Source organism: Acipenser ruthenus, chromosome 11, assembly GCF_902713425.1.
Source record: "Acipenser ruthenus chromosome 11, fAciRut3.2 maternal haplotype, whole genome shotgun sequence".
NCBI classification, from domain to species: domain Eukaryota; kingdom Metazoa; phylum Chordata; class Actinopteri; order Acipenseriformes; family Acipenseridae; genus Acipenser; species Acipenser ruthenus.
The window spans coordinates 12626968-12639423 of NC_081199.1; the positions used below are offsets into that span (position 1 = coordinate 12626968).

Sequence of the window (12456 nt, forward strand, 5' to 3'; positions counted from 1 at the left end):
CACTTGTTCTTTCTTTTGTCCGTCCCGTGCTGCCTCCCGTTCATACACTTTCCTGGTCACGCTACCTTATCTCTTTCTCATCTCAGAAACAACCCCACTTTTTTACACTGAAAGTAATGCGCTTCAGTACCTGCACTGTGCCGCCACTGAGCCACCTCAAGAGATGCATTATACCAGCATTTCTCATTTACCCTTAAAGTGATACCACATCAATGACGCCACAGACACAGAAAATTGCTTCAGTGAAAACATGCCTTAGTTAAGGAGAATGGTTAAGATGTTTTGTGCAACACCCTTAAGCTTTTCCCTTAGCTAAGTGAAAAAATACACTTAAGTGTCATACATAAGTGAAATACTTCAGATGTTTTATGCAACCGGGCACTAGACTCTTGACTGGAGGGTTGTGGGTTCAATCCTAGGTGGGACACACACACACACTGCTGCTGTACCCTTGAGCAAACAGATACTTTACCTCCTAGATTGCTCCAGTAAAAAAAAAATCTGCATAAATGGTTAATTGTATGTAAAATGTAATGTGATATCTTGTAACAATTGTAATATATATCTGGCTAGCTATCTGTATATCTGTTTAACTATCTATATGTTTGTGATGAACCTAATGATCCTTGTGAACCCGGTCAGACAAACCAGCATAAGAGAGAAAAGAACCTCAGCGGGCACAAGCCTGGAGTTAAATGGCCAAGAGCTTGTGAGAAAACTGCATGGGACACAGTAAACACAGATCTCTGCTTTGCATTGGAAAGATTAAGTGGAACAGTTGAAAAGAAGCTGGATAAATTTGGGGACATCATCTACGCATATGGAAGTGAGAGGTTTGGAGTTGAAAAAGGGAAGGAAAAAGTACAAACTATTCCTGGAAAGTCTAGACGGCAGCAGGAGATTGAACGCTTAGTTAGAGAAAGGAGACAGCTGAGGAAGCAATGGAGAAGAGCAGAACAAAGTCAGAAGGAGGGACTCAATCTCTTACAAAGGGTCATAAAAGATAAGCTTGCAACATTGCGCAGAGCTGAGCGCCTACGGAAACGCTACAAAAAGAAGGAGCGTGCAAGAGCTAACTTTTATAAAGACCCATTCAAATTTGTAAAGAAGTTATTCACTAGTGAGAAGAATGGCACACTAAAAGCATCTAAGGTTGAGCTGTAGAGATATTTGGAGGAAACACATACAGATTCAAAAATGCAGGAGCCTATGTCAATTCCGTCAGACATCCCACCTATCAATCCACCAGAATACCAAATGGAGGACTGTGCACCTAAGTGGAAAGAAGTAGAGCAAGCTGTGAAAAAAGCAAGGGCTTCATCATCTCCAGGGCCTAATGGAGTTCCGTACGGAGTGTACAAGAGTGCTTCAGGAGTTCTACGAATTCTGTGGAAATTGATGAAAGTGGCATGGGAAAAACAGGTTGTACCAAGAGCATGGCGCCGAGCAGGTGGAATCTTTATACCTAAAGCATCAGTCAGTTTCGTCCTATTTCCCTATTAAACGTAGAAGGCAAGATTTTCTTCAGCATTATTGCTCAGAGATTGTCAACTTACCTATTAAAGAACTGCTTCATTGACACTTCAATACAAAAAGCGGGCATTCCAGGTTTCCCAGGATGCTTAGAACACATCAATGTGATCTGGCAACAAATTCAATCAGCTAAAAAGGAGAGGAAGGAGCTCCATGTGACATTCCTGGATTTGGCTAATGCATATGGTTCAGTGCCACATTAACTTTTTAGGGCAGCATTTGATTTTTTCAGTGTACCGATGACAATAACAAATTTAGTGAAAGCCTACTTTGGAGATTTGCAATTTAGTTTTTCAACTTCAGAATTCAGCACTACATGGCAATGCCTAGAGGTTGGAATAATGGCAGGATGCACCATTTCTCCACTGGCTTTTACCATGGCAATGGAAGTAATCATTAGGGCATCAAAATGGGTAGTAGGAGGAGAGCGCTTGGCTTCTGGAATGCGACTACCACCAATTCGAGCATACATGGATGACATGACAACCATGACTACAACAGTAGCCTGCACTAATCGGTTATTGGGCAAATTAACCAATAACATTGAATGGGCACGAATGCAATTCAAGCCCACTAAATCAAGGAGCATCTCTATAATTAAAGGCAAAGTAGTAGATAAAACATTCTTCATTAATGGTGAGGCAATACCAACAGTGTCTGAGAAGCCAGTGAAGAGTCTTGGGAGATGGTACGACGGGGATCTAAAGGACACAGTTTGTGTGGGAGAAGTTAGACAACAAACAGTGGAAGGGTTGAAGAGCATAGACAGCTGCGCTCTACGAGGCAAACTAAAACTGTGATGCTTTCAGTTTGGTCTACTGCCGAGGTTGCTGTGACCACTGACTGTGTACGAGGTTTCTTTGACAACAGTAGAGAAGCTGGAAGCTTTAATCAGTTCATACATCAGGAAATGGTTGGGAGTTCCACGCTGCCTCAGCAGAGTGGGACTTTATGGTAAAGGAATACTGCAGCTACCAGTCTCCGCTCTAACCGAGGAGTTTAAGTGCGCCAAGGTCAGACTGGAAATGACATGACAGTAGAGTCACGCGACAAATGCGTAAGGGAGGCAGCACCTGTGTTGAAAACTGAAAGAAAGTGGGCAGCAAAGAAAGCTGTGGAAGATGCAAAGGCTGCCCTTCGAATTGGTGATATCATGGGGCAAGTTCAGCGTGGAAGAGGGTGTCTTGGACTTAGTTCAGCTTCTCCTACATGGCACAAGGCAGCCCCAGCTCAAAGGAGGAAGCTGGTAGTCAACGAGGTGCAAAAGCAGGAGGAGAGGATGAGGTGTATAAAGGCAATTTCCCAGGCCAAGCAGGGAGAATGGATGAGATGGGAGAGTGTGGAACAACGCAAGATTGGCTGGCAAGACCTATGGTCAATGGAACAGAGCAGGATCAGTTTCCTCATCAGGTCAACATATGATGTTCTCCCATCACCACAGAACCTAAACCTCTGAGTAGGAGAGGATCCCTCATGTCCTTTGTGTTCATCACCTGCAACATTAAGGCACATTTTGACAGGATGTAAGGTGGCTCTTAGCCAAGGACGGTTTACTTGGTGTCATGACCAGGTGCTGCAATGTTTGGCCTTAGCATTGGAAGACAAGCGTAACATGACCAATAAGTTGCCACCTGTTCCATCAAAACATTACACACAAAAGACAACATTCCTCCGCCCAGGAGAGCAACCACCAAGAAAAGGTCTTAAAACCAATCCTCACCCAGGACAACTGGAAGCTGCTAGAGACTGGAAAATGCTGGCAGATGTTGGTCAACGGCTTATTTTTCCACCTGAGATTGCCACCACTAACCTTCGACCAGATATTGTCTTGTGGTCTGGATCAGCACGCCTTGTTCACCTGGTAGAGTTAACAGTGCCATGGGAGGATGCTGTAGATGAGGCGTATGAGAGGAAGAAACTGCGGTATGCTCAACTAGCCACTGAAGCGGAACAGCGAGGATGGAGAGTCCGGGTTTACCCAGTGGAAGTGGGTTGTCGAGGATTTGTGGCACACTCTACAACCCGGTTTCTCAGAGACGTCGGATTCAGTGGCCAAGAGTTGCGTCGCACAGTGAAGAACTTATCTGAAGCAGCAGAGAGGAGCAGCAACTGGCTGTGGTTGAGACGGAAAGATTCTGGCTGGGGATCTCAAGCACAATAGAAAGAAAGAAACGCTGATGTACAGGTAAGTAAGCTGGGCTGAGTTGAGTGGGGGACGGAGGGGGGTGATGCTGGGATGCCAGAATCACCGTTGAGCCCTCTTGAGGTGTCGTGGGCTAGTCGACGAAACACTGAGGATGGAAGGTGCCCACTTGAAGACCCCACAGATGTACCCTACTTAGCTCAATCCAGATGGTTGTCATGCTGATGCGCTGGGGAGGCCGCGCTGGGGAGGCCGCACTGTGGTTGATCTCCGGAGCCAGCATCGCAGCCGTTGTGTGTGCTGATGCGCCAGGGAGGCAAAATAAGCTGATCCCTGGAGCCAGCATTACACTTCAGCCATTAACACCAGACAGAAGGATATCTACATCATCATATGGAAGGAAACGTAAATGGATGGAGACACATATGGATCACATTAGTTTACTGTAAAGCTACGTCTTAGTAGGTGCTTATCTTGGCGAGAGCCGAGTTCAAATCAGCATGAAGTTTTAACATCTACTCTCGTGTAATGGAAATCATAACTACATACTTTATTTGTCTATCTGTCTGGCTATCTATCACTCTGTATAACTACACATTTGTCTAGTTATCCGTTTATCTGTATGTATGTCTAACTAGCTATCTACATATCTATCTACATACAGTAGCCTCCAGAATTATTCATACCGTTAATACAATGTAACTGGTTTTAGCAAAATAAATGCAAGTGTACATTCAGTATTTGTTGCATAAATAAATGAAAACATGAAAATTGTAAGACTATCAATATTAGAGATCACAAAAAACATATCTGTCCAAAATAATTGCATTTAAGTTTTAGATGTTCAGATTTATTCACACCCTGTAAATTAAAATACAATTATTTTGGACAGATATGTTTTTGCAATATCTAATACTGATAGTCTTACAAATTTTCATGTTTTCATTTATTTATGCAACAAATACTGAATGTACACTTGCATTTTTTTTTTGAATAATTCTGGAGACTTCTGTATACTTTGTTACATTGTATGAAGGGTATGAATAATTCTGGAGGCTACTGTATACTTTGTTACATTGTATGAAGGGTATGAATAATTCTGGAGGCTACTGTATACTTTCAGTTACATTGTATGAAGGGTATGAATAATTCTGGATGCTACTGTATACTTTCAGTTACATTGTATGAAGGGTATGAATAATTCTGGAGGCTACTGTATACTTTCAGTTACATTGTATGAAGGGTATGAATAATTCTGGAGGCTACTGTATACTTTCAGTTACATTGTATCAAGGGTATGAATAATTCTGGAGACTACTGTAGACTTTCAGTTACATTGTATCAAGGGTATGAATAATTCAGGAGGCTAGTGTATTTGTCTATCTAGCTGACTGTCTGTCTAGCCCTGATTGTAATTATTGTCTTTGTTGAATCATTGTTGTCAAACTTTCTAGAGTTTGTGAAATCAATGTGGGAAGAAGATACGTTTTTCGGTTACCAGTTTCTGAACGGCTGCAATCCTATAATGATCAAAAAGTGCAAAGAGATCCCTTCAAACTTTGCTGTCACAAACGACATGGTCTCAAGATTCCTGGAGAAATCCACTTCACTGCAGAACGAAATGGAGGTTAGAACTACAGAGCAGCCTTGCTCATTTAAAAAAGCTCTTTAAACACTGCTTCGCTATGCTTTGCACTGCTTCCCTGTGCAGAAGTGCATCCCTATGCTTTACACTGCTTCACTGTGTTTTACAGTGTTTCCCTCTAATTTACAGTTCTTCCCTATGCTTTACAGTGCTTCCCTATGCTTTACACTGCATTCCCTATGCTTTACACTCCTTTGCTAAGCTTTACACTGCATTCCCTGTACTTTACAGTGCTTCCCTGTGGTTTACAGTGCTTCCATATACTTTACAGTGCTTCCCTATGCTTTACATTACTTCCCTGTGCTTTACAGTGTTTATCTTTTGTTTTTGTTCAGAAAGGGAATATCTATCTGGTGGACTATCAGCTATTGGACGAGTTTACAGCCAATACAATTAATGGAAAACTTCAGTACCTCCCTGCCCCACTCTGTCTGCTGTACAAAGATCCCGACAATCAGCTCAAACCCATTGCTATCCAGGTACCCAGCATGCACTGCTGCTTACTCTGAAACACAACATGATAACTTCAGCATTATACACTTCCAGTTATTGTGTCAAACATCTGCCTATCTATATATATATATACTATAAAATAAAATTCATTTTGCTAATGGCCTTCAAGGTACATTTTTGCGGACTAAATGTTTGCACCACGTGTATTTTATGAATAATATATTTCATGGCACATATAATTTTGCGAATTTAATGAACACAGAATTAGCAAAACTTTATATAAATAGTATATTCATATATCTGCCTATCTACCCTCTATAACTGTTAATCTATCTATCTATCTATCTATCTATCTATCTATAGTCTAGTGAACTATACCTATCTGCTTATTTAACTATCTACATATTTGTCTGTCTTTGTAACTATCTGTCAACATATTTGCCTATCTAGCTATGTGCCTATATATATATATATATATATATATATATATATATATATATATATATATATATATACATTTGTCTATCTATCTATAGTATCTGTCTACATATGTACCCCTATGCTTTACAATACTTCCGTATTTTTATGTTCATGACAGTTGAAGCAGAAAGCACATCCACAAAACCCGATATTCCTGCCCAGTCACTCTGCAGACTGGCTGCTGGCAAAGATCTACGTGCGCAGTGCAGATTTCAACTACTTCCAGCTTATCACTCACCTGCTGCGCACTCACCTGCTAGCTGAGGTCTTCTGCATGGCAACACACAGGAACCTGGCCTCTGTGCACCCCCTGTACAAGGTAACACTGCATTCACCAGCACAATACACTGAAGAGCAAGTACAATATATACAGAAACTGTCTTCAGTGCTCAATTAAGAACAAAGTATTTTAGACATTAAAATATCAATTAAACTAAAGAATATAAATGTTTAGTTTATATAAAGGTTTTACTGCAGTAATAAACAGGTATTTACAGGGAAATTGTAGAGTTTAAACGTGACAGAATTAAATGTTTGTCTCAGACACACAGTAGAATTCTGGAAGGGCATTAGATCTCAAAGCAGGATTCGGTGTTGGCTCTTAAAAGCGGGATTTGCCAACCTTGAATGATAACCAATAGAAGGTGCTTTAAGAAAGACAGGGGTATGTATCTCATTATAGTATAAGAAAATAATGAGAGCTCAGTTATAAACATGAGGATGTAAGTTTTTTTTTTATTATCTGAAAAGATACCGGTCCAGGCGTCTCTTGAATCGGCCAGAAAATGACTTCATGCGGTGAATTTGGAAAAGCGTGTATAGTAGAGTTTCTTATTAATTAAAAACTGGCCTTGGCCAGTAAACAGGGTGTCTGAAACCTGCTTGTGCAGGCAACTTTTAGAAACAGAGAGAGGTCAGGCATAGTCCAAACATGGCAAAGTTAAATAAGGCTATTATACTTAATATGTTTATTATGGCTTAAATTTGAATAAAAATAACTGAACTAACCACTGTATGCTTATTCAGGCTTGTATAAAACCCTAACTCTTTGTCCCATACTTTGTAACATACCTGTATACAGCATCTTTTGTTACACATATAAAACTTGTATTGTATTGCATTGTATTGTATTATAGCAAGGATTCTGTGAACTCTGGTTCACCTGACTATGAGCTATGAAATCATGATTCAGTATTTTTGGCAAGAAGTTATATCCAATCAGTTTTAAAAAGGAGTTGAGCTGATCCTTCTAGAATGTATAATTAACTCAAAGATAAGAACTGTCAAGGCCGAGTTCAATTGGGACTCCTGATATATTCAAGGGAGGGAAAATCCTATATAAGCCCAGAGCAAGACCCCATTCGATATCACTGAACTTGCTAATTACAAGCTGACGTGACCAATGCTCTGAGGGTCTGTGAAAAACTGATTGCTGTTTGGTCGAAGTCAAGTTTCTGCCTTTTGAAGATTGTGTATTGCATTTTTTTTATATATATATATATATATATATATATATATATATATATATATATATATATATATATATATATATATATCCTACACTATACTTCCATACTGTATACTGGAAGGTAAGCATATATTTGAATTTAATATATCTTTTATATTTTGGATGCATTGCTATAAGGTATAGAAATGATATATTAGTTTTAAAAGGGTGATATATTGAACACTTTAGAACGTAGCTGTAAGTGTTTTAGCTGTTTTCATGGCTGGCCTAAGGGCTAACTATATAATTAACCATATCTGTATTACTGTATTGAAGTACTAATGCTATTAAACCTGTAAAGGCACTGGATCACCCAGGTAGCTTATTACTTGGGATTTACAGTGGTCTGCGCAACCAACCAATCCAATTTTTAAAGCATTTAATAAACCGAAAAGAGCACTGCTACTGCTCTTTGATTATGACCTAACGCGCATGTCCCCCAGCAACACATGATCATCCACGTCTTCTTTTAAAATATGTCCCACAGCATGAGGACTCGGTGGCAGAAAAAAAAGAATATGAAAAAAAGAGAAAGCGCTCTTTTGTGCCAACGTGGACTAAAAAATATTTTTTGCTCACATGTGACAAGGAGAAGAACGAAATGTTTTGCCAGGTTTGCTGGAAAGTCAATCAGATTGCATATCTTGGAAGTCCTTTCATCAGGGGTACAAATATGGTCCGTAAAGATCCCATAGAAACCCATGACTCTTCTGCACATCACAAGAAATGTGTAAACGCTGAAGAAGCCAAAGAAAATCCAGGGCAGATGCCAATGGCAAAAATTGTTGCTAAAATGGACATGTCACATTTTGACATGACACAGCTTTTTTGTAATGCCTATTATGTTGCCAAGGAAGAACTGGCTTGTAATAAATTTGTCAGTTTGTGTAAATTACAGGCAGCAAACGAACTTAAGGACATGCTGGACAATCAGACAGCAAATTGAATTGAACAGAGCAGATTCTTGTTGATTTTAGCTGATGGAAGCACTGACTCCGGTATTATTGAGCAGGAAATAGTCTACATTAGGTTTATACAGGATAACAGAGCAGTTATAACCAAAATGGTCAAATGTAATACTGTTAAAGATGCAGATTCACCTGGAGTTTTAAAGGTGATAGACATAGCTCTTGATAATGTAGGAATTAATCAGGAAGTGTGGCAGAAGAAAGTTGTCTTTGCAAACTTTGATGGAGCTGCCATTATGATGGGACAGAAAACGGGTGGCTCCAGGTTTGAAAGAGCAGGTAGCACACACACTCGAACTGGCTGTGCTTGATGCTGTCAAAAATGTACCTTATTTACATACATTTGAAGAGACAATGAAACCGGTGTTCAAAATGTATTACTACTCTACACAAGAGAGACATGATCTGATAGAAATAGGGGAACTTCTTGATGAGAAGCTTGCTCATTTCAGTGGACTTAAAAGCACCAGGTGGCTATCAAGCAGACTGAGGAGTCTGAAGGTGATCGAGAAAAACTTTAAAGTCCCTGTTACTCATATGGAAAATCTTACCAGTAGCCGCAGCCAAGACACCAAACCAGAAGATGCATCCAAAGCAAAAGGAATAGTGCTAGATTAGTTTGTTCACTTTCTGCACTTCATGCTTGACTACAGATGCATTCTAGCAAAATGAAGCACACATTTCCAGTGTGACGACATTAACATCACAAGGGCTAATCATTTGATAAAGAGCATAACGTCAGAGCTGCTTCAGCTGAAGATGGCACCTGGAGATTAACGAAGAACAAAATACAGTACATCAGAATTCAGTTGTATTACTGTATTACAGTGTCACAGTACAGAACTGTATCAGTGTCACAGTACAGAACTGTATTACAGTTTCACAGTACAGAACTGTATTACAGTTTCACAGTACAGAACTCTATTACAGATTCTCAGTACAGAATTGTATTACAGTTTCACAGTACAGAATTGTAATACAGTGTCACAGTACATAACTGTATTAGTGTCACAGTACATAACTGTATTAGTTTCACTGTACAGAACTGTATTACAGTGTCACAGCACAGAACTGTATTTGTTTGACAGTACAGAACTGTAGTACTGTGTCACAGCACAGTAATAAGAATGATTGTCACATTTTCTTTGCTAGCTCCTGATTCCTCACACGAGATACACGCTGCAGGTCAATATCATGGCGAGGGACAAACTGCTGGGGAAATCTGGAGTGTTTCAAACAGTGGGTACAAGATGTTAGTGTTACAGTAAATGCAGTTCCATTGAAGACAGATTTACAGTAAATGCTTTACAATACAGTAAATGCAGTTACATTAGTCATAGAGCAAGTAACAATGGAGACAGTGGATTCCTATAGAGATAACAATAAATACAGAAAACTACAGCATGCCTCACTGTTGCTCATCTGTGCTGAGGGATGCTGGGAGCTGTAGTTTTTTTTTTTTTAATATGGAGCTGAGTCCCTGTCAGACACATCTGTATTTCTCCTGTATTTTAGTCCTTTAGCACTGGTGGAAAGGATCTGCCTAAACTGCTGCAGAAAGCACACAGCTGTTTGACCTACAGCTCCCTCTGTCTGCCGGAGGATATTGCTGCACGCGGAGTTGAAGACATTCCTTGTTATTACTACAGACAGGATGGGATGAAACTGTGGAAAACAATCAAATGGTGAGAAAGAGAGAGTCCAGTATCTAAACTGCAGTTCCAATGCAATTCCACTAGTATGTTATCTAAACTGCAGTTCCAATGCAATTCCACTAGTCTGTTTCCTAAACTGCAGTTCCAATGCAATTCCTAGTCCGGTATGTACATTGTAGTTCCAGTGTAATTCCACTAGTCCAGTATCTGAACACATTTTCTCTTCATTGATTATTATTTTTTTGTCTGTCAGGTTTGTAGAGGAAATTATTAAATATTACTACCCGAGTGACAGAGATGTGTTTGAAGACACAGAACTGCAGGATTGGGCGAAAGAAATCTTTTCTAATGGCTTTCTGAATCGCAAAGAATCAGGTGAGTTTTCAACTTATCAAGTCACCAAGAACTGTATTACAGTTTCACAGTGCAGAACTGTATATGTTTGATTTTTCTGTTACAGGAATCCCAGAATCCTTTCGGACTGTCCATGAACTAATCAAGTTCCTCACAATGGTTCTGTATACCTGCTCAGTGCAGCACAATGCAGTTAATGGGGGTCAGGTATGTTAAGTATAAACAATTCTATTGCATCTCTATGTCTCTTTGTCTCGCTATCTCTCAGACACACAAAAAGACAGACAGAGACTGCAGTGTTGAACTAACGCTATACCAGCACTCTGTATCCTATTAGTTTAGCCCCCAAACCCTATCTCACCACTCTTCTTTCCCATACAGTTTGACTTTGGACTTTATTTCTGCCAACATTACTATTTTTTTGTCAACACAATATTAATTCATCCTCCTCTATCCTACACAATACATTGTTCACAAACCATTTCTCCTTAAAATTGACCAGGTTTTTCATTATCTAGGCAGATAGGTAGACAGATATATATAAATAGGTAGATAGATAAGTAGACAGATAGACAGATAGATATGTAGACAGACAGGTAGACATATAGGTAGATAGACAGGTAGACAGATAGAAATATGTAGATAAGTAGACAGACAGATATATAGACAGATAGGTAGACAGGTATATATAGACAGATAGATATGTAGATAGACAGATATAAATAGGTAGATAGATAAGTAGACAGATAGATAGACAAGTAGGTAGACAGATATGTTGACAGATAGATTGACATATAGGTAGACAGAGATATATAACATTTACCCCACTCCACGTTCCCCTCAGTTTGATTTTGCAGCCTGGATGCCCAACGCCTCTCCCACCCTGCGCCGCCCCCCTCCCTCCTCTGTGGGGGGGGAACGACTCAACAAGACATCCTGGAGAGCATCGCGGACGTGGGCAGCACCGTCCGAACCCTGGCCGGGGTCTGGCTGCTCAGCCGAAATTCAGATGACTTTGTGAGTGTCAAAAAAAATGAATAAATTTCCCAGCATGCCTCACCGTTGGGACTGGTGGCAGAGGCTCATGGAAAGTGTAGTTCATTTATTAAGGGAATGGTTGTTACCCTTTGAGTGTCAGAGGGGTCTATTCATAAAAATCGAATTTAGTTTAAAACTAATGAAATTCGTCCATATTGATATTCATAAAATGATCTGTGCAGACCGACTGGCGACTGTCACTAAGCAATTTATGAATGGGTATATATTCATTCACGACTCTAGAAACATTCACTCAGTTCTGTCGTTAGCTGTCGGGAACGTAAACAAATGGAATCTACCAACAGCAACAACGAAATAACTCGGCAGCACCCATCGTGTTACAGCTTGCCTGTATGCAGGGGCGCAACTAGGGGGGTTCAACAGGTGCGGTGAACCTGGGCCAAAACCAATATTCATACTGGTTTTCAATGTAGTGCTTCTATTAAAAGCAGTATTTGTATCTTTGTGATCGCATGTATTAATACTTATGGATTTAAACGTAATGCTTAGTTTGCACCATCCTTGCATGGGTTAACAGTATTCTCGCCTATCTAAATCCTTCACAGAGCGTTGCACGCACGCACACTGTGTTGTGCGAGTAAAGTCCCCATTTAGATTGTGTATTGCAAGCTTGCCTCTATATATTTAAATATGGATAGAAAAATTAAATAACTTACTGG

General features: G+C 40.0%; 1 pseudogene; it reads left to right on the forward strand.

The window, feature by feature from the left end:
* Nucleotides 1-12456, forward strand: part of LOC117968604 (polyunsaturated fatty acid lipoxygenase ALOX15B-like) — a 32296-nt pseudogene that overhangs the window by 14575 nt on the left and 5265 nt on the right.